At 42.9% G+C, this 22,985-nt stretch overlaps 1 protein-coding gene across 2 annotated transcripts in view; it reads left to right on the top strand.

Annotated features, from left to right (window-relative positions):
• The first annotated feature begins 4,604 nt into the window (after positions 1-4,604).
• insc (INSC spindle orientation adaptor protein) overlaps positions 4,605-22,985 on the top strand; it is a 60,138-nt gene continuing 41,757 nt past the window's right edge. Inside the window, exon 1 of one of the 2 annotated variants that reach the window (XM_028585663.1) lies at positions 4,605-4,814. The gene's annotated coding sequence lies outside the window, so the exon portion shown is untranslated. Of the gene's footprint in view, positions 4,815-21,420; positions 21,485-22,985 lie in introns of those variants that run through there. The other variant, XM_028585664.1, reaches the window with a different exon arrangement.

Raw genomic sequence — 22,985 nt, 5'->3', positions numbered from 1 at the left:
GTGATTAGCTTATAACGCTAGCCTTCGTTCATTTTGCGCCAGAATTGTCCTTTTCTACATTTGATGATGTTTGAACAGCGTCATTCTTCCAGGCTGTCTGGACAGCAATGAGGCGTGAAACAATAACCTTTTGAACTCTCCTGTAAGTGGATCATGAATTTAAGTCATCAAGCAGTGGTGCATAACCAGGGTGTGTGCTTTTGATGGGTTTTAATTAATGAGGAATGATAAATTGTCTTTGGTGACACACAATTACTGTCTCTGTGCTGCTGCTGAGACACATAATAGAATCCAGACGTGGAAAATTTTCCTTTTTCTATTTTCTTTTAAAAGGAGTGATGAGGTGCCGTCAACTCCAACCCTCATCAGTACAGGACTGGTCTGTATGTTTCCGGGATTGTTCATTTCGGGATTGTTCATTTCGGCCGGATGTCCGTTACCTTCCGCTTTCTTGGTGTTAGCATTTTAAAATCCGGTGGATTTCTGAGGACTATGGTTAACTGCTCCTCAGATCTCTGCAGGGTAAATCCAGACTGCTAGCTGGACTATCTGTCCAATCTGAGTTTTCTGTTGCACGACTAAAAACAACTTTTGAACGTACACGTGTTCCACCAAAACAAGTTTCTTCCCAAGCAGAGGTGTCATTTAGCTTAGCGCCGCCCAGGACGATTGTGATTGGTTTAAAAAAAAAAAGCCAATAAACCAGAGCACGTTTCTCTCCCATCCCAGAATTCTATTTGGACTAGCCAGACCCTCCTCCGTAGCGCTGTGGAGGAAGGTCTGGCAAAGCGAGACTAGTACAGGACTGGTTGTACTGGGCAGCTCTTGCTTGGTTTACTTACTGAGTTAAATAGTACTACACGGACCATTGAGTAAAGGTTACAAGAAACCCACAAAAGAAACTAAAGAAAAGGTGAACATCATTAGTGAAAAATATCTTGATGTATTTAGAAAGACCTGCAACAGGAAATAAAACATTCATTTCACATAGATCATGGTAATTGCACAAACTAGAGCAGATAAATATCATGTAAATACTATAATTACAGTTTTAGGTCATTGTTTTGCCAGCAATAACATTCCCTGTATGTATTTAAGGTGCAGTGTTTCCAGAAGAATCACAGAGAGCTAAAAATAAAAGGAGGATAAATAAAGGCCCTTCAGTTTTTGGATGAAAAATACGGTAATATGTAAGTTTGGAAATTGAGGGGATAATGAGCTCATTCAATAAGGGTGAAATTGAAAAACAGGATACAGTGTATCCTATTTTGTTGCACGGATGAATGCCAAGTGTGCACCGGAGCAAAAACAGGACATTTGTCACAGTGTGCATCACACCCAAGCACACAAGGAACCAGTGGTGGAAGAAGTATTCAGATCCTTTTACTTCAGTAAAAGTACTTATACCACACTGTGAAAACACTCCACTACAAGTCCTGCATTTAAAACCTTATTTTGGTTAAAAATATGTAAGTATCATCAATAAAATGTTCCTGTCCGTGTTTTCCTATTATATCTGATATTTCTGGATACATTTTTCTGCTGCATTAATGTGTATGTTGCATTTTACTGCCGTAGATGTTGAAGGTTGTGCTCATTGTAACTCCTTTATATACTGTTGGGTAGTTTAAGATACAGCAATGCATCATATTCTATAAGATCATTATGTTTGTAGCGGCGCTGTCCGGTGAAAACCATGTAGCTCTTAAAAGTCAGCTTTTCATGGAGTCAGCTTTGTGACGATGCATTTTCCAGGGGATCCAAGAGGCTTTTTAAAGACTTTATTTAGCTTAAAAAGTAAGAGAAAGTAGGATCATTTTCTCAACATATAAAGGAACACTTTATCCTTCAGTTTATCACAAAAATTCTACATAAACAATCGTATCTGGAGATTTTTCACTGGGCAGGAAGGGGATGAAACACTGTCATCTATAAAGCTGTCAGATAAATGTAGTGGAGTAAAAAGTATAAAGTTACATAAAATGGAAATGGAAGTAAAGTACAAGTACCCCAAATTTACTCAAGTACAGTGCTTGAGTAAAGTACATATTCACATACCAGCACTGCAAGGAACCATGGTTTTTGTAGGCTTAAACATCTCATAGTTCAGATGTAATACAAGGAATAAGTGAGAAACCATCAACACCAGACATTCCAGGTCCACGCTATAAACACTTAAAGCAATAAATGATTGGTTATAAAGCCAACTATTTGACTGGATGATTTATTAATTACCAGATGAAAGGAGATGTATGAAAAACATGTGACCTTATGCGATCGGAGTATAAACAAAAAAAGGGATTTGTGCTCTAATACCCCTGAAGCTTTAAAACCCTCAACTGTCAGTTGTTTTACAGTCTTTCCACTCACGCTCTCTCTCTGACACTGTCTGTCTGTCTGTCTGTCTGTCTGTCTTTATGTCTGTCTTTCTGTATTTATGTCTGTCTGTCTGTCTGTCTGCAGTCATGCTAGAATCCACATGGAAACTTTTCCTGCATGACTGAGGAGGGAAAAATAAACCCCCCTCTCTATATTCAGATAATTGTTGGACGGAGGGTGAGGGCTGATACGTTTGGTTGTAAGCTTCTTTCTCAGCAGTAATCTAACAATCCCACTATGCCAACGAGCACAGCAGTCCTAATGGCACGCAGCTGCTTTGAATGGGGCCCTTCCAGTTGGAAATTAGATGGTTCGTATAAGAGAAACCGAGAAGCAAGACCCCCCCGTCTCCAGAGAGAAGCAAGTCGCTAGTCCAGTTCCCAGAAACCTACACCACAAACCAATTTCAAAACCTGAGGCTTTGGTAAATGCTTCTTTTTAATGTTTAAAGGAATGGTTCGACATTTTGGGGAAAAAAGAGAGCTTGAGTCATGATAGCCCCTTTTCACACATGCACTGCAACCCTGAACTTATCTAGACATTACTCGGAGGAGCAGTATGTGAGAACGCAAATGTCCGAATCAGTTGGACCGGACATTAAACAGACATTACCCTGCCAGCTCCCAAGTACAAAGTCTGTGTAATGTCCGATTTCCCTTTAGCTCTCTGGGTGCTTATTTACTTTTCTAGCTGAGAGTTAAAAAGACTGATACCTCTCTCATGTGTGTAATGTTACATTAAATATGCTGCTACAGCCAGCAGGTGGTTAGCTTAGCTTAGCAATAAAAACTGGAAGCCCAAGTCAATGCATTCTCATGAATGGATTCGTAGGATATCTTCCGGGACATAAACTCTGCTCCCCCGCTTGAAAGCTCCCTTTGTTTTATGACCCATCGATCCACCCCAACCTTCTCCCACATATTAGCTATTCTTATAAAGCGGCATCATTGTAGTGCGTACAGTAATAAATACGTGGAACACATACAAATTCCAGTGCATTACTTTCCGAAGCTGTATGTAGGAATGGTTTATGAGAACAGCCTGAACATGTTCATTAGTGAGCTTTAGAAGGTGGTGGTAGCCATTTTTTAAAACCTTTTTACAGTTGTTTGCAGTCCCCTGCTTCCAGCCTTATGCTAAGCTAACCCATCGTTATGGCTCTAGCTCAAAATGTAACTTTAAATGGTCTCATCTAACTCTTGGTAACAAAGCATATAAGCAATTTACCCAAAATGTTAAACTAGACCTGTAAAGAATGGCGTCTCGCTAAGAATTGCCTTCACGTAGCAATGTGCCTCTGAATGGGGTTCAATGAGCACTCTCCTGTTGCATTTGCCAGGAAATGAGGTAACATTTGGGAGGAAATTAGCTGTTTACATTCAGATTTAAGCTAAAGCTAATATTTATTGACTCTATATAGTGTAACAGATCCTTATGTGCACATGGGAGCGTGTGTGGAGCCGCCCCCTTCACATAATCACATAATAATTATTCACTAAAGAATACGTCGCAATATTAACTGCAGCAACCCGGACCAGCTGAGTCTTGCTCATAATGGGAACCAGCCGACTGCCGTTTATATTTTCATTTTCCTTCCTCATTTTTAAAGGTCCCAATTTTTCCATAAGGCAGTCATTTCCAAGGCCGATGTGAAACCAGACACCCAGGAGCGCTCATGGTAAAGATCCAGAAACAACACAAGACTGGCCCGACATCCTCTCACCTTCCCCAAGCTCCCTTTCTGTCTTGTGCGACTGTTGCTGGGAAGGTAAACACCTTTTCACCGTGTCAGAAATGGGATTTCATTCTGCTGCTATTTCGGTTCCTTCATCTCCCCCTCTTTTCTGTCCCTCCCTCTGTTTCTTTTTCTCCCCTCCCTCCTTTTACTGCCACATCTGGAACCTAGCTCCTCATTTATTTATGTGGTCTGTGTTGTTTCTTAAGTCTTATTTAAAAGTCCTTTACCTTGTCTTCTTGGCAGTTTCTCTCCATCTGATGAGGTCTGCAATTACATCTCGCCATAACTGGTCACTCTGCAATTACATGGCCTACCACAGAATCTCCCCCCCCCCACCCTCCCCTCCTCTGAGCAGCACCACTGCTCATATGGCAGACCGAAATAGAATAGTTTCATGTCTGTTTGGATGGCGGCCCAGCTGAAACTATGCTCCGTTGCTTGACTGACAGTGGGATGTGGGCTTTTTCTCCCCAAGAAAAACCTTTAAGGCCAGTCACGTTTAGTCTCTGAGCAGTCCCAATCCAGCAGGCTTTGGTGGTGGTTGGCCCAGCTGGGCTCCAAGACGGGAGACAGAGCGAGACAAAGTTAGAGTGAGTGAAAGCGAGGACAGAGACAGACATTTTGCAGTGAAGAAGACAAGAACCTCTGTAACTATGAACCCTCCTGGGAACACTTAACCTTTCAGTCGCTGACCGGGGTAAGTTTGGTAACCACTTCAGTCTAATCTCAAGTTATGAGAATGTTGAAATGATGCTGAGAGGAACTTTAAAGCCGTTTTTATTTACATTTTCAGAAAACGCAGATAATAAAGTGTGTAAGATAACTTAATAAGCATGACCTGTGCAGCATGTAGCACCTGATTTAAATAGAAAACTCTGAATATCTTAAACAGCAATGCAGTTGTCCACTTGATTGACATTACAAGAGAGTACTTTCCGATTGGCAATGCATTTATTATGCAAGGTGCTTTCAGAGATTTCAAACTCCCGCATTTAAATGGGTGGTAACTTAACTGATGGCAAAGCCATTTTTCTCATAAAAGTGTTTTTGACCAACGTCCAAGTTTGCTTTTTTTAAAAATCACCTTAAAACCTTAAAACCTTTCTAAAGATGTCAGTAGCATTCTAACTTAAAAGCTTCTGATTTAAAAGAGCGGCAGTATTGATCATCTGGACGCCCAGATTCTCACAAAACATAAAGGTTATGTGAACCCCTCTGGAGACTGATATCTGTAAAATTCAAAAACCTTTTGCTTTTTTTATTTTACAATATCATCCTTGCCAAAAAGTCAGATGAAGCACACAAAAAACACCCTGTGAAAGCGCCAAGTTGTAAGTGATTCAACTGAACCCTATACCAAAATCTAAAATGTAATAGTGTGTTAAGAGTAATGCAATTGAAAAGCTAATGCATTATATTTACCGGCAAAAATAATCAGATCAGAGGTACATTTTGGGACATTTTCATTTTTCGACCGTCAGCCCAACATACCAAGCGATCGACAAATTATATTCGTTCAATTGCCCAACCCTACCGACTGACTTTAACACCTGACTATGTATGCTAAACATTTACATTTTAGATTCCACATACATTGCGTTTAGCATTCTCTTTTTGTAGGAACGTGCACTTGCCAATTGATGCTATCAAGATAAATATGAACGGCCCATTCGGGATACTGATCAGTGTTCTCAATCGGAAAGTATTTTATGTTTTTGTTAAGAGTCATGCTGGAGCTGAATGCCAGGGTAGGTTGATCTGGTTTGTGTGGGAGTGGTGGAAGAAGCTGAGACTGGATTACAGTGAGGCTGACGGTCATGATGAGGACGCAGCTACCACATGTCTCCACTACTGGCTTCTGTGTGTGCGTGTGATGTGGTCGTAAAGAAATGAGAGAGAGGGGGAGAGAGAGAGGGAGAGAGATAGAGAGAGAGAATTAGAGATTACAAGAGAGGTGTGTCATTATGTTTCTCAATATGAACTCTCTCTGTGTGTATTTCCCTTCTTTTCTACCCATCAATTGCCCAGTGAAACTTTCCTCACTCAACTTTAACTGCCATCACCTGCGTGTTCAGTGTAAATCATAGATTGTATAATATTAATGTACAGAGCATGTGTGACGTCACCCATTGGTTTGTGGAGATCCGCTATGAGTCGTCGAGTTTGCCGTTACGGGCGCAGCCATCCTGGTTGCGGATGTGACGATTTTAGACGAGAGGGAGGAGCCCTTACACTCTACGTTATGTTACACACTTTCACTGGCAATCACATCATAGCCACGCCCTAAAACACCCCCTGCTTTATCGCCGATTTTAAAATCAACGAGACCATAAATCAAAAAATGAACATCATTCTGTATTGCAGAAGACTTAAAGCGAAACTACTAGCGATTGAGACCATAAACTCATTATGAAAATGTTTAGTGAGGTAATAAATCAAGTGAGAAGTGGGTCACTTTCTCATAGACTTCTACAGAAACCGACCTCCTTTTGCAACCGCACGTGTCGCCCCCTGCTGGAATTCTGATAGAGAATAAGAGAATTAAGGCACTTCCGCATTTGCAGCACTTCGCCAAACCGGGTGCTTTGTCCATTAATATTATACAGTCTATGGTGTAAATGCATGAGTGGAAAAACGTGCAAGGGCTCTGAATGGTAACATGAACTGAACAGCAAATATGTTGCCAGCACCACAAATATTTCTGTAGCCATGTAAGTCGTGTTGTAACTATATAATTATGTGACAAACAAAAACACAGAGCTGGGTATTTAGCTATATATATGAACCTCTTCCGGTTGTTGTTAGACCAACATTTCAGTCGCTCGGCCAAGTATTTCAGCAACTATTATTGATTGGAATCGAAATAACTATTCTCGTGCTATCACACTAAAATAAGATGGGGAACATGGTAGACATTATACCTGGTATTAGCATGTTTTGCATTGTCATTGTGAGCATGCTGATGTTAGCATTTACCTCCACTGTGCCTAAGTACAGCCTCAGAGAGCCACCAATCCACGCTCATCTTTCTAGTCTTGTTTCCTTTTTGGGGGGGGTGCTTGCAGTCACATTATAATGCTAACTGTTGATTTCATCCTCAATCCAAGTCTGCAGGATTGTCCTTCACCTGCTCATTTTCCAGTGGAACATTCCTGAGAGCTCATAGACATATCAGTGAGGCATTTTTGAGTCTTTAAGGAAGAATGAATGTTGTGTTCGGTCCTCTGAGGACAGGTGGGACGTTGAAGTTGCCAAAAACACAAAAATACATCAAGAAGCAGCTGAAACACCTTCAGCGTCTTGCTCTGTTCTTAGTCTTTCTTTAGTCTGACACATTAGTGAGTCTTGCATCTGTTGACTGATTGCGTCACACAAGTTTTACAATGTAACTGGTGCCCTTTTGGTATAAAAATATCCTTTGCGAGACAATGTGATTGCTGCTTTTATAGCAAATGAAAGCTTAGCATAAGTTGTACAGAAAAAGAGCTCCATGCTCCAAACTGGTTTGAAGGGCTAATTTAGCATCAGCAGATGACGAAGCTACGACAGCCACTTCCCGTAAACATCTGCTTAGCACTTCTATCTAATCATACAAGACTGGTCAGGGATAAATGCGGAAGCACAGTTCCTCTCTGCCGTGCATTCTCCTCTGGCCCGCCTGGTGAACAGCTGAGGAGGGCGTAGGGTGGTTAACATGAACCGCACGCGCAGGTGTGGCCGTCACTGTGCTGACACACTGTTTAATTAGGTTTTCTTTCCGTTGTAATTTTTCCCCCATTTATACTTAGTCTAACCCCCACGGTCATTGTCTGAGACACTAAGAGAGTGCCTAGCGACTACAGTATCACTGAGGGTGTGACTGAACTTTGCGACCACAGCTAAAGTTGGAAACATGAAGCGGCTCTTGGCTCCACACAAGTCGGGTTTTTGAGGAGCCAGTGCCAAAGCATTGCGTATTCAAACTATCGTGCTCACACTAAACTGGCTATATGCTCAACATGAACATTTCTTTCACTCATCAAAGACAAAAGCCAAACCTGTATAGTTGCTCCTATAATAATAGGTAACAAGTTGATTCACGTTCAAGGCTTAGATCCCACACTGGGAGCTGTCCGTCATTCTCCATTAGTAGCTCCTTTCTTCTGGATGAGGTAGTTTTCTTTCTTTGTCTATTGCTATTTTATCATTCCCATCTCTTTGTCTCCGTGTGGCCTTGTTGTAGTCCGATCATTTTGTTCCTCCTCCTACGAGTCTGGTGTTCCCCACAAGCTATTTCTCTCACAGCTCGGCCTGTCCTCCGATGGTTTCGATCCAAATACCCATTTATTGCGTTTTAGTCAAGGAAAACAACAGTGTTATACTTCTTTTCTTTTAACCGTTTTGCCTGTATTTCAAAATGTACCTATACTATTGTTAAACAAATGGAAATATATAATTTATTATCTATAATTAGACATAACTATATAACTACATACCATATACCATTCTAGAAGTGAGACCTAGGGTACTTAGTTGGTAGCCTAAATGTTGGTTAAAAAAAAAGTGGCCTTGCAATTTTGAGGACATTTGCTTCGATCTGACAGCTGTAAACCTCCAAGGTGTTGTCCTGGTTTGTGTCGAAGAGGTAGGGGAGGCTGTGGTTACGGAGCTGCAGTAGAGCAGGTTGGTGGTTTTTATTTCCCCTCCTCCTGTCCACGTGTTGAAGTGTCCTTGAGCAAGACACTGAACCCTAGTTGTCCCCACACGGCACCTACAATGGCTGCCAACGATAGGTGTGTGTGAATGAGAGGCGCTTTGATATGAAAGCATCATCATCAAACGCAGTCAGTTTTCCAAATCACTTGAATGATTTTTAAAATGCATGAACTTGATGTAATGTTGATGCATAAGACAATGCAATGATGGTTGAATACTGACAGATACTCAGACACATCTGAATAAAAGCAGCCAGTGGGAGATCCTGTCTCTCTCTGTCTCATTTCTCTCTCATACTAAAGCGGGATTTATGCTTCTGCGGGGGCTCTACGCAGAGCTTACGCCGTAGCCTATGTAAGTGGCTTGGAGTTTATACTTGGGCGCCGGTGTATGCGTCGTTCTAGCATAGCAGAGCCGGCATGTGTGTATGCAGGGGAGTGTATGGTAGAGCGAGTAAGCAAGTACCGACTCTAGAGGCATAGTGAGAGTAACAAAGTGTCTCCCCTGTGCTTTCTGACCGCGATGAGAAATCTGTAGCAGGAAAAATTAACCCTCTCCTTGATTCAATGTTGTTCATAAAGAAGGAGAAACCGGAAATAAGCAGGGGGGAGTGCAACGCTACCAAGCCACAGCCAAGCAACGTGCGTTGCGGCGACATGTAGTTAAGTGCGGATCGGGTCACGTTTTTCTGTCCGAGCCCAGCCCGCGTCCGGCCCGAGCCCGACAGGCATTAAGATATTTATGTCCGAGCCCGACACAGTTAAAATCTCATTTTTTTCTCATACTAATGACACATGTATGTTTGTTTGTGTGGAAAGCCTGCTTTTATTAAGCAACTGTAGGAAGGCATTCGGAAATGTCAACATCAGCGCACACGGGACAACAAGCGAACAAGCGCACATTAATGCCTTATCGCACTGATGTGACCAAGCCCGACCCAAACCCGAACATCATTTCTAAAAATCTGTCCGAACCCGGCCTGTCAGCTACCGTCGGGTCCCGGCGGGCTCGGTTTGGGTATCTATCCTCTACATGTAGTTACATTTTTTGAGAGGTGCACGTCAGGCTATGGTTAGGTCTGGTGTAGGGTCTGGTGTAGGGTCTGGTGTAGGGTCTGGCGTAGGGTCTGGTGTAGGGTCTGGTGTAGGGTCTGGTGTAGGGTCTGGTGTAGGGTCTGGTGTAGGGTCTGGTGTAGGGTCTGGTGTAGGGTCTGGTGTAGGGTCTGGCGTAGGGCAGCTATGGGCGTGGTTTAGGTGTGTGTGACAGCAGCGACTGTTTGATCAAATAGACAGACGGTTCACCTGCCAGGTGTTTTTTTGAGAGCGACTGCCCTTTCCCAAACAGTTTTCAATGACGGCTTCTCACATGGTTCTGTGTTAACAAACCATCTGGCGCGTCAGCATAACAGTTTGCAGCCTCTGACTATTGGTGCCATTTTAAGACACTGCTGTGCAAGTTTCTTCTTCAGCACTTCAGAGCTATTGAAGAAAAGAGATACAAGCTAGTACTTCTGTGACAAATGTAGTACATTTCTACACTTGCATGTTTACAACATCAGTGGCTCGGGCTGCTACCTTTGAGTTGCTGACCTTTGACCTCATGGGTAGTACAGACAACATCTTCCTCCGCATGGAGCCAGCTGCCTGTCTCCAACATTAATCAAAGAGACAGGTTTTATGTCTTCCAAACAACTATGGTCAAAGAAAGATGTGTCCACAAAACCTCCTGCTGTTGATTGAAACGTTCATTTGTCCAAAAAATAAAATATTATGATAATAAATATTTACCACAAATGAATCAGTAAACTGTTGTGGTAAGTATGGAGAACAGGCTGGAACCCAAACCTTCTTCAATGACATACTTTTTAAATGATGTTAGACCACAGCACGAAGCGAGAATGAGAAAGCCCCACTTTTGTGTTTCTTACATCACAAAATGTGGACGACGCACATGCGTCGCGTGTAAATGTTTGACTCCGGTGACTGTTGACACATCACTGCGATAGCGTTCATGACTCAGTGGAGGCTCTCTCTTCAAAGTGGGGACTCAATTAAGAGAGTGCAGGTATAAATTTTTGCGTAGGTGGGCCCAATATGGCAGCCACTCTGGGGCCCAAGGCTGGGAGATAAATCAATATCCAACTGGTTGAATTAGAGCGTCAGCTTGGAGCCTGTCTTGCATTGACCTCTTTTTCTTTGCTGTCTTCTTTTCTTCCAATCTCCATCTGCTAATTGCAGGGAGGTCCTGCTGGGCTTCAGTCTGTTCATCTGTGATTTTTGTTACTATACTGGCTCTCTGGCCCTTGTTATTGTTCATTGGGGAGATCATGACAGGAAATGGAGGCTTCAGTAATGATATGCGCTTAAATATCTGCGCTTTTGTTTGCTTATGATTTACAGAGGATAGAAAGGTCACCACTTCCTCCTCCTTTTGAAGAAGTCTTGATGCTGTTGAGAGCACCTTAGGGAGTCTTGAGGAGTTACTCTCTCGGTGAACAACACATATCACAGCAACACGATCCTTTTGAGTCTGACCTTCTCAGCGTCACCTTTCCCATTTCTTTTTTGGCTTTCCATTATTAGACACACACACACTGTCTGTTAACGTTGCTGATAGACTTCCAAACATGGGTAGCGGCACCACCGGAGCAGGAATGGCTGGAGCAGCCGAGGCCCGAGAAAATATCCCAGGCTGGCTTCAAACTTCATTTCTACTCAGACACATAAACTCATCAACTAATGTTACTGTACAAAGCAAGTTTAGTTACAGGTTTGTCCTCCTCCAGTGTGTTGCGCACACACACACACACCAATGCAAATTTTCGACACTTTCATTACAACCACTAGTGTTGTTTTAACGTTACCCTTGGGACATAAAAAACATTTAGCGGAGAGTGAAGCCGACAGGCACACAGACAGAGTACTATTATCATGTCTCGTCCTGGTGGCTCCACAGCCCTTAGTTCCCCCGAGGATCCATGTTGGGAACAAAAAAAAAGTCAAAGTACCGTGAAAAACAGCACACCGCCCATTGCAAGTCCTCTGCACCGCCGCGTTAGATCCACAACTCCTGCTCCATTGTCCGATATCTACTCGTTCTAAACACTTTTCTCTGTGTGTACATGTACACACGTGGGCCAGTATTCTGTTGTACAGCCTGGAACACTGCATTTACGACCGTGGTTCATTTTCAATATCCTTGAAAAACTTCCAAACTTTTCTTCTCGCAGCTAAGCTTGTGTGTGAGATCTGCGCGACCTACATTCATAACACCAGCTGGTCTCAGACCAGTTGTATGTATGTAAATTTTGGGGCGTGACAAAGGTACAGACCAGAGCCAATTTGGTACAGCCACCGAGTTGACGTCAACTATTAGCTTTGTTGGGATTCGGTTTTCAGTGGCAGTTTCAAATTGTGAGATTTGCAATAGAAAAGGCATGTCAATGGGACTTTGAGGTTCTATGTATGTCCTATTTTACCCACCGAACTGTCAGTATTCAACTATGACGAGGTCAACTCGGTTTTGCATTCTATCACCCCTTTAAAAGCTGAATCGAGATAATATTTGGCATTTTGTCTTGAAAATGGCTAAAACCATTACTTAATTATCAAAATGTACATCTTCTTGACATTGTAAATAGACCCCCTTTTGGTTTTTTCCTCTCGCTGCACATTACTTTCCTTTATTTTTCACTCAATTGTTTTTTTTCAAGATTTAACTTGTGAAACTGAAAGAAACTCAATAAAACTCAAATGGTTCGTAAGACCATGGTTCAATGACAGCAATAATTCTGTCCGAGTAGGTGTTACACCTTTCAAATTATGCATACCTCACTTTCCAAGTGTTTATTTCTTAGAATATTCTGTATATCTCAAATGAGACATGGCAGACTGTTTTCCAGATCTACTTCCTCAGAAAACTCTCACATGTGTTTACTTTTCGTGCCCAAAGAGAGAAAAAATAGCACTGAAATGGCCTTTTGAAGTGCCATGTGTGGGCAAATATGGAGCTTTTCCTGCATACCTTGCGATTTTTGCAGCTGATATTTACTTATCACATTGACCCCATGTGTGTCCCATTTTCCCTGCATGTGCCTTTAATTCAGTTGTGGAATAACAGTTGGAGGAAAACGCCTTGAAAAATTCAACCCTGCCCTAAAGTGGTGCCTGTGTTCCTCGGCTTAGATCTGGGCAGTGGACCTATCCTCCACCCCTGATTCTTACTCTTCCCTTCTCCCCTAAACCCACACACACACACACACACGGACCCAGCCCACCTAATTTACTCCCACCTCCAAATGTCAAACAGCTGTAGAGTTGAAGAATTGCTGCTATTACGTCCTCCGCCCCTCCCTCTTTGCTCTCTTTTTATCAGCCATTTTGTGTGTGGCCCCTAATATCAAGTCACTCATAGGCCCAAATGTGGTGTCTAAACCTTGTATCTGTTCAAAGTGTATTTATGATGCAGCTGTTGGCTATGAGGTCATGAATTTAAATCGCAGGTGCCCGTGGGCGGAGATGGATAGACAGACAGCTGGCTATAAATTGTGCGTGCGGATCGTGGTTGACTTTTATGTTAAAGTAGTGACCTGGTCTGGCTGAGATGTAAAGATGGGCCAGGCCAATGCCATTTCCAAGGCACTCCATCTAACGGAAGGAGCTGCGTGACATAAATGCCAGTGACGTCATTCTCTGCATGATTGACAGGAGAAAATCAGGCAATAATGCTGAGGTTTGCGAACTCCTGCTGCTGTCGGGAATCTGCTTCAAAGGATTGCTTTGGCCACATGCCTGAAGTCCAACCTGGAAGCTGATTTCCTAAGAATTTATCACTTACTTTAAAAAAAGCAACAATATTCAAAGCAGCGCTGGAAAAAGCATTGGACCTACTATGAATCAGAATCAGAAAAGCGTTTATTGCCACAGTAAGTTACACGTGGAATTTGCCTTGGTGTTTGGTGCATACATAAACAAACAAACATATTGAACATTAACATGAATAAAAAAATAAAGACAGAAACAGAAACAAATATATACATGCTATATATATATATATATATATATCAACCCGGTCTCATATATGCTACTTTCTTAGTTGCTGAAGATACAGTTCTTTATCGCTGAGTGTTAAATCCCAAATGAATCAGAGGTGTTAAAATAAATAAGTTTAGCTAAAATAAAAAAGGACCTGAGAAAACAAAATACCCTGGAAGATATGTTAACACATTTTACATCTAAATACATAAAAACAACCCATTCAACAAAAATATTTGACTGGTGTCAATATCCACCTCCCCTTTTCACATGTTTTTGCACTCATCAAGGGGGCTTCATCAGTTCTACTTAACCTCAGTGTTTGTTCTTGTTTTTTTTGGCTCCGAGTTGACTCAGCTGATGTTTCATAGGAGAAAAGTGGTTTCTACTTTTGTTGCTTGGAGCTAGCCGCTACTCGGCTCTGATTGGGTTTTCCCCTCTTCTTTGCCACGAGGGCTGCATCTCAGCCAATCGTATTCGATGAGGCGGGTGTGGTTGAGGTTAAGTCGTACATGACAACACCCATAATTCCTGTTATTTTGAACACTGCACTGGGTTGTAACTGAATGATCTTTCAGACTTTCAGTCCCACTTGATGTCGTCAGTTAGGTCTCTTTTGTTTTTAATGCCGTTGCACTAAAACATAGTGAAAAAAGTATAAAAGGAAGTTTTACGAGACTAGACAGAATCTGTCTGTGTATAAACTAGCCCAAAACGCACTTGAGACCCGCTGTGTGTAAATTGTGGAGTGCTGCAGGGTGATGACATAGTACTTTGTTAGCAACATGTGTCAAGTTGCTCTGACTGATTATGGTCATATACCCTACTTTTACCTGACCACGCTGTAAGCCTGTCTCCAATTATGTCAGTGTGACTCCCTATTAGCCATGTGGTGTGTGTGTGTGTGTGTGTGTGTGTGTGCCTCTCTGCAGGCCTCGCTCATTCATTATTAAGCAGCTCCTGATGTTTTGCTGGCCGTCACTGCACAGGTGTCAGGTACCCACACGATCCCCTTCACTGAACCAGACTGAGCCAGGATCCAGCTCCAGTCTCTTCGGCCTGTTGGAGCTGCTCCCAAAGTTTTCTGAGCTCCGCTCCAAAACCTTTTGTTAGCGCTGGATGTTGTCTCATACCCGGCTGATTTCCCCCCCATTATTTATTCAGCTAACTGTCAATGGAACTGGGAAGCTTAAAATGCATTTGGATATTTCTCTTGGCGTGACGTTGGGGCTATTTGAGCTCTCAGGAGGTATGTTGCTGCTATCATCTTTTTTTCCCTTGAAAAGGAGAATTACGGGTACTTTTATAACTGATCATAAAGTACCAAGATGACAGTGTGTTCACTTTAGCAGACGTGTGGTGAAGCTATATAGTTATTTATGCAGCTGAATTTAATCTTGTTTGGGGGAAAATGTGTCTCATGCTCTTGTGGTGTCTGAGGAATGAAGAGCTGAAGTGTAACTGCGATCATTTGTAGCGACCTGTCCACTTTTATAAGTGTGACATTCAACGGGATGGCGGATTTTAGACCATGTTTGCGGTAACAAGTGTGTGTGTGTGTGTGTGCAACTTGACCCCATCTGATCTCATCTCCTTGAGCTCAGGTTGCTTAGAAACCCCATAAGGGCAGAGTATTAAACTTCCATATTATTTTGTCAAAGGAAAGAATGCTCCCAGACCCACATAGATTGCACAGTTTTTGGCCTTACAAGGGAATCTTCTCTTTCAGTCAGGAGTGTGTTGGGGATGGACTTGAAGTTTTCATCCATCCATCCATCCATCTTCGTCCGCTTATCCGGTGTCGGGTCGCGGGGGGAGCAGCTCCAGCAGGGGACCCCAAACTTCCCTTTCCCGAGCAACATTAACCAGCTCCGACTGGGGGGATCCCGAGGCGTTCCCAGGCCAGGTTGGAGATATAATCCCTCCACCTAGTCCTGGGTCTTCCCCGAGGCCTCCTCCCAGCTGGACGTGCCTGGAACACCTCCCTAGGGAGGCGCCCAGGGGGCATCCTTACCAGATGCCCGAACCACCTCAACTGGCTCCTTTCGACGCAAAGGAGCAGCGGCTCTACTCCGAGCTCCTCACGGATGACTGAGCTTCTCACCCTATCTCTAAGGGAGACGCCAGCCACCCTCCTGAGGAAACCCATTTCGGCCGCTTGTACCCTGGATCTCGTTCTTTCGGTCATGACCCAGCCTTCATGACCATAGGTGAGGGTAGGAACGAAAACTGACCGGTAGATCGAGAGCTTTGCCTTCTGGCTCAGCTCTCTTTTCGTCACAACGGTGCGATAGATTGAATGCAATACCGCACCCGCTGCGCCCGATTCTCCGACCAATCTCCCGCTCCATTGTCCCCTCACTCGCGAACAAAACCCCAAGGTACTTGAACTCCTTCACTTGGGGTAAGGACTCATTCCCTACCTGGAGAAGGCATTCCATCGGTTTCCTGCTGAGAACCATGGCCTCCGATTTAGAGGTGCTGATCCTCATCCCAACCGCTTCACACTCGGTTGCGAACCGATCCAGTGAGTGCTGAAGGTCGCAGGCCGATGATGCCATCAGGACCACATCATCTGCAAAGAGCAGCGATGAGATCCCCAGCCCACCAAACTGCAACCCCTCCCCACCCCGACTACGCCTCGATATCCTGTCCATAAATATTACAAACAGGATTGGTGACAAAGCGCAGCCCTGGCGGAGGCCAACCCTCACCTGAAACGAGTCCGACTTACTACCGAGAACCCGGACACAGCTCTCACTTTGGTCATACAGAGATTGGATGGCCCTGAGTAGAGACCCCTCACCCCATACTCCCGCAGCACCTCCCACAGTATCTCCCGGGGACCCGGTCATACGCCTTCTCCAAATCCACAAAACACATGTAGACCGGTTGGGCATACTCCCAGGCTCCCTCCAGGATCCTTGCGAGAGTGAAGAGCTGGTCCGTTGTTCCACGACCAGGACGGAATCCGCATTGTTCCTCCTCAACCCGAGGTTCGACTATCGGCCGAACCCTCCTTTCCAGCACCTTGGAGTAGACTTTACCAGGGAGGCTGAGAAGTGTGATACCCCTATAATTGGCACACACCCTCTGGTCCCCCTTTTTAAAAAGAGGAACTTGGACTTGGACTTGAAGTTTTCATCTCCCAAATTGGTGGATACAGAGACAACTGGGCAACTATGGTATGCTAGACAAAACCAAAACAGTTCAAATTTCTAGTAAACTTTTTTGTGTGTTTACTGGATGCACTGCTAAGAATAGCTATGTGTGTCTGAAAAAGCATGCTACTGTATGCTATTGTTATCATCTTGGGGCTGAGACTACTGGTGACATTTTAAATGGCACACATGCTGGAAAATTACTTTTCCAATTGATGTTTTTTTTCTGCTTGCAGCAAAGTCTATTGCTCGGCTGATTGCTGCATTAAAAAGAAAGAAAAGGTTTGGTTCTGTAAACTCCAAAAGAGAAAAGAAAAACAACTTTGCCAAAGTGAGATGTTCCTGCTTGCGCCTTGAGATCCAGTGTAAGTCCTGGGTAACAGTGGATGGGTGCTGTATGAGTGACATACGTACAATGGAGCAAAACTGTGGTTCTGCTGCCAGGTACGCTGTTGAGGGAGCCATTTCACATGTCAAGCAAGTCCATCTTCTCTGTAGAGGCTGGTGACAGACGCTGAACGATAACCGGCTCTCTCCCTCTCCCAAATGGATTTTTAAAGTCAGGAAGGCTTAAATGATCCATTAAGGAGGCATTCTAGTACTTTCCCAGCGCATCCACCAGTGTTGACGTCCTAACACTTTCAAGTCACAAAAGTATCAATAGTAGAACTATTTCAGCCATGTGCCATCCCTACAGAAACTTTCGGTGATTTTTTTAAAAATCTAATTGATCCATCTTTCCTTTTATTCAGTGTTTAAATCTCAACCCACCCAGCAAATTGTTGCAAAGACACTGGAAATGTGACTCATATTAACCACTTGTCAATATACTGTAACATTTTATTCCTGTAGCAGTTAAAAGACTATTTACCTAGAGCTGCCCTTTATTTGGTTCTGTACTTGGTGGGGGTCTTAATTATCCACTTTATCCTCTGCTGGTAGCTCACTGCAAACAGTGTGTGTGTGTGTGTGTGTGTGTGTGTGTGTGTGTGTGTGTGTGTGTGTGTGTGTGTGTGTGTGAGAGTGAGTGAATGAGAGGCAAATTGTAAAGCGCTTTGGATAAAAGCATTGCATCAATGCATTACATGTTTAAGTATCTTTTTTGTTAGTTGTCATCTGTGCATTCATGTGTTTTAACGCCTTGCTGCAAGATAATAACGTTGACTTGACTTGACTTGACATTGTCACATGACGTTTTCACGTCATTTAAAGTGAGTGTTAGACAAAAATTTGATCAAACCAGGTGGAATTAACTTGGTAAAAATATGAACTTCATTTAGCTCAAATGATTGACCAGTGGGTTAAATAATGGCCCCACAGATGAGCTATTTTCAGCGAACAACTTATGTGTATTTGTGAGGCATTGAGACAGTGAGGAGTTGGGAAAAAAAATAAAGGGAAAGAGAGTACGGATGACAGAGTATGTTGCAATAAAATGTTCTTAGACCTCTTGGACACCTAAGCCACCAGGATGCCCCAAAAAAGAGACATCTTATCAAATTATAAGGACGGCTGTGTGGCTTATTGTAGTGCTTACAATTGCAGTCAGTCCAAAGATAAAACTATTATGACCACATACAGTTTGTTCACCTTTCTGAAGTTTAATAAAGCAAGACTCCGCACTTCTCTAACTTTAAAAAACAACATCTGCTGTATTTGGAGAGCCGTTAATGTAACAGGAGTGTTCGTACACTGCTGTGTTGTTACCCGCTTTACACACAATCCATCTCCCACATTTCCTCTTGTCATTTTCTCCACTTATTTCTTAACTCTTTCAATCTCCTTCCTCCTATAGCTACTATTTTGTAGTAAGATATATGGAAACGGGAACGGTGCTTCCTCTCCATCCTCCTACACATTTATTTCTGACATCACGGTGTGTCACACTCAAACCTATGACGCTCCTGAAGCCCCTGTCACCATCACCCTGAGACATGTCAACTGGCATTGTTTTTCTATCATTAGCCACACAGCTACAGTAGAATCCGGTGCTGTGTGTCTTTAATGGAAAATGTATAGCCCTCCTTGATGATGCAGACTGAGTCAAAATTCAATAAAATGTTCTGTTTTTTTATTGCCTATCCAAACAAAACTTAGTGATAAGTAGAATCTGAGGGTAATGGGAGCTGTCAGTGATTTCAGTGGTGGTTCCCACTGTGTTTGACTTCAGTGTCAGAAATGATGGCGGTGAAATCTAAAGGATGCATTATTTTTGACAGACCACCGGAAGACCTGAATGTAGGCAGAGGGAACGCTTTAAGCTGGTGCAGCTGCTATTTTAATACAGGACTCATATTATATGTCCTTGTGAGTATACAGGGACAAACATATAAAATATTAAATTTGAACTTAGTTCAAATTACATTGCATGTATTTGCACAGTGGATTATTCTTCATAAATTGAAATCCAAATCATCTAAATCTTCAATGGAGTTTTAAAAGTGTAATTTTTCTGAGAGCAAATCAAATAACTTGCCAGTGTTGTAAGATTACACTATGTTACATGTTTTCAGTGCATGTTAGCTTCTTTCAAGAATTGTGTTAACGTGAAAGGTAGTCTCAGTCAAACACTTACCCTCTGTAGGTTTAAAAGTTTATTGTTTCATCCATAGGGAAAATCAGTTGTGATCGCTTGCTTTAAATTATTGCCAGTTACAAAAGTTTGTAATTGTGATCTTCTTATCGATCTCTGTATATTCGAAAAACTTATTTTCTCACCAAAGAATGGCTTCATATGCCACATCTGGAAAAGCTCCCAACGTCCGAGGATGGCGGTAGCACAACAAAACAATGTAGTATTGAGCCAAACTTTGCAGAACAGCCGACAGATAAGTGAATTATACAGGAGTACTTTGAGAAGTTTCTTTGGACATGGTGATACCCTTTTTGCTGAGAAAACTGAAATGTTTTCAAGCACCTTGTTCTTTGGGAAGACTACTTACAAACATACGGAAGGTGTCAAACACATTTTGAGTTTTAATGTTGTGGCTTTTTTATTAAACTTTTGCTGGTTATGCCATTCTTCTTGGTTCTCAGTGTAACTCTATGTTTACTAGTGCTGTAGTAGTTTAGCTGAGTGTAAACTTGGCAAAACATAACCCAACCTAAAATAAGTAGCTCATGCCAGTGTTATCTGTGGAATGCACTGCATTTAGACCCACTGAGATAATGGGCAAGAGGACTGTTGTGTCTGGAGAGTAAATCCTTCCAATGCCTGGCTTTATATGGATTAAACAAATTGATCAACAAGTTGGTATTTTATGCATTTCGTGACAAAATCATCAAGTTCATCATCCACATGGGTTGAACTTCTGTCAGTTAAGCGCATGCGTTACATTAGCTTGTGTTATGTTAGCTTAAGCCTTATGTGACGTTAGCTTAAGTAAGACTTCCAAATGTACTCCAGTTTGTTCAAGATTGTGCTCCCAGTTTGCACACATTATTGTCACTTCTGCAACAGTATTTATCTCATAATTCTTCACATCAGGAATGATTATGGTTGAGGCAATAGACTACACTGTTTGTGCCAGATATTCAGTAGGCTACTTATTCAGTTTATGTTAGCAGCATCTTCAAATCTGCTGTTCCACTATCCTCTGACACAACCTTTGGCTCCCTCTGCATTATTGTTTAAACATGATATACTCTACTATTTTGGAACAGTTGAAATGTATTTTAACAGCAAATCTATCATTTTACTTTGGGATAAATCTCTTACAGTGTATTGGGCCGTGCATGGGCCGAGCATGGTACCATGTGGTTTCTGAGCCTGGATTTGGAGGTTGTTTATAACCGGGGCTATAAGAAATCGTAGCCTACTAAGGGAAATATTGTGAATCATACTAACCATGGAAGTTTTGGGTTGTAAGTAGGATGATGTAAAAGTAACTTCAGTGTCATAGAATAGGAGAAACGAGCGGACTCACCAAACATTCAGACAGTAGCAGTTAACATCAGGCATTATCTGCTGCCCTGTGTGGGTCTCTCTGTCCAAGTACAAGTGTCCCCTTTGAGCCAGCCCACTGTGTGTGGGATGGGAATGTCGTGTCCATGGCTCAGCACAGCCTGCTTCCAGCTTGTTCCCACCCAACCACCCATACAGTACCCATCCTGCTCTGCTTTCCTCCCTACATGACAGCTCTGTGGTGAGACTGTGACCACTTTCTCCTCCTGTGAACCCAGTCTCCAGCTCAATGATAGGACATGAGCAGCACAGCACCGCCAAGTCACCGATGCAGAGTATGTCCACTGTATTTAAAGGCCAAAGGCCAGACACAAGTCTGTGTGAGTTAGGAGAGCAGTAGAGAAAGAAGCATTTTGTACTTAATCGTTGGCAGTTTTGAAATGAAGCCATACCATAAGGAATCAATGAGGCACTCCTGAAACAACAAGGATATTAAACTTGGAGTACACAGCCTGACTCACTCCGTCCTGAACTCCATTATATTGATTCAAGCTGGTTTTGGCCTCTCAAAATGGTGAGTGGCTTTGCTTGTTTCTTACGATTTCCTCAGAGTTTGATTCCTTTTGTTTTTGTCAAACAGAAATTCATTGCTTTTGGCACAACACTGTAGCTAAGCCACAGTTGTTTGGTATTTTGTTTTCTGCAGACCAGTTTTTGTGGTGGTTTTTACTTAGAATCTGTGAAATGCATTCTGCTTTACCACAGACTATTATACAAAAAAGGACTGGAGATGTATTTTTAACCAGTGATTTTGCAGTTATGGAGAGTGAGGTCAGCGGGCAAAGAAATCTTGGTGGTACATTGGCCTGCATATACGCATACTGTAAGCATTCGTTAGACAAAAAATAAGTTAGGAAAGACCTTGAACAGAAACAACCTGCAGGGACCAAAAGGGAAGATATCTCTGGTACTACAGTGTCAATTAAAAAAAATATATTATCTGTCTGTCACCAGTTGTCTAACTTTAGAAAGGCACAATATTGGTTGACAGAACTTTTAAGAGTTATCAAGCAACATGTCTGATGTACTAGGAGTCAATATCAGTTTAAGGGCGTTTTCACGCATGAAAGTCCGAACCAAGGTCCGGACCAAGGTTCATGTTTTTGTTACATTGTATACATTTGATCCGGTAAGTTGTGGTTCCACACTGCAGTTTTGCAAGCGCACTAAAGATCTATACGTGACAAACCTACGTCCTGCCGTCATCACATACGTGAGCTACGTCTCCAGATACTTCTAACTGATTGGTTTGTTGAAGGGCTTCCTCGTCCTCTCATATGCTCTCTCTGTGTCGGAGTTTTTCCAACTGACTGCTGCTCTCCCCCTACTGACTGCTGCTCTCCACCTACTGACTGCTGCTCTCCCCCTACTGACTAATGCTCTCCCCCTACTGACTGCTGCTCTCCCCCTACTGACTGCTGCTCTCCCCCCTACTGACTGCTGCTCTCCCCCTACTGACTGCTGCTCCCCCCTACTGCCTTGGCCCTTTTTGTTTTGTTGTGATGTTGAGAAGCAAGACACGGGAACTTTCTTTCTGGAGCATTTATTCAGAGACAAACTGAAACCTACGCTGTACATTTACCACTTAACAAATAAACTGCTGATGTATTCTCTGCTCTGATAGCCGACAGCTGTCTTCTCTGAACGCATTCACCGTCACTCTCTCTCACTAAGCACCTTAAAGGAGCTTCCCCGGTCTTGTAACACAAGGAGAGCCTGCCAGAGCTTCTTGTATTTGGTCCAAAAGTCCGAACCATCCAAAAAATGCTTTCACACTATAAACGAACCGGACCATGGTTCAGTTTGGTCCGGACCGAGACCACCTCTTTTTATCGGACCAAAATTTGGTCTTTTGATCCAGACCGCGGTCCGGGGGAGGTTTCACACCTGTAATTTTGGTTCGGATCAAACTAAAAAGTCCAAAAGTCCGGACCAAACGAGGTATGTGTGAAAACGCCCTAAAAGAGAGTTGAGGTCCCGATGCTACTTCTGTGCTAGCAGCTGCTCCATTAGCT

The sequence above is a fragment of the Perca flavescens genome, chromosome 8 (assembly GCF_004354835.1).
Source record: "Perca flavescens isolate YP-PL-M2 chromosome 8, PFLA_1.0, whole genome shotgun sequence".
Classification (NCBI taxonomy): Eukaryota; Metazoa; Chordata; class Actinopteri; order Perciformes; family Percidae; genus Perca; species Perca flavescens.
The sequence above is the reverse complement of the archived record's forward strand: the minus strand, read 5'-3'. Positions and strand labels throughout refer to the sequence as shown.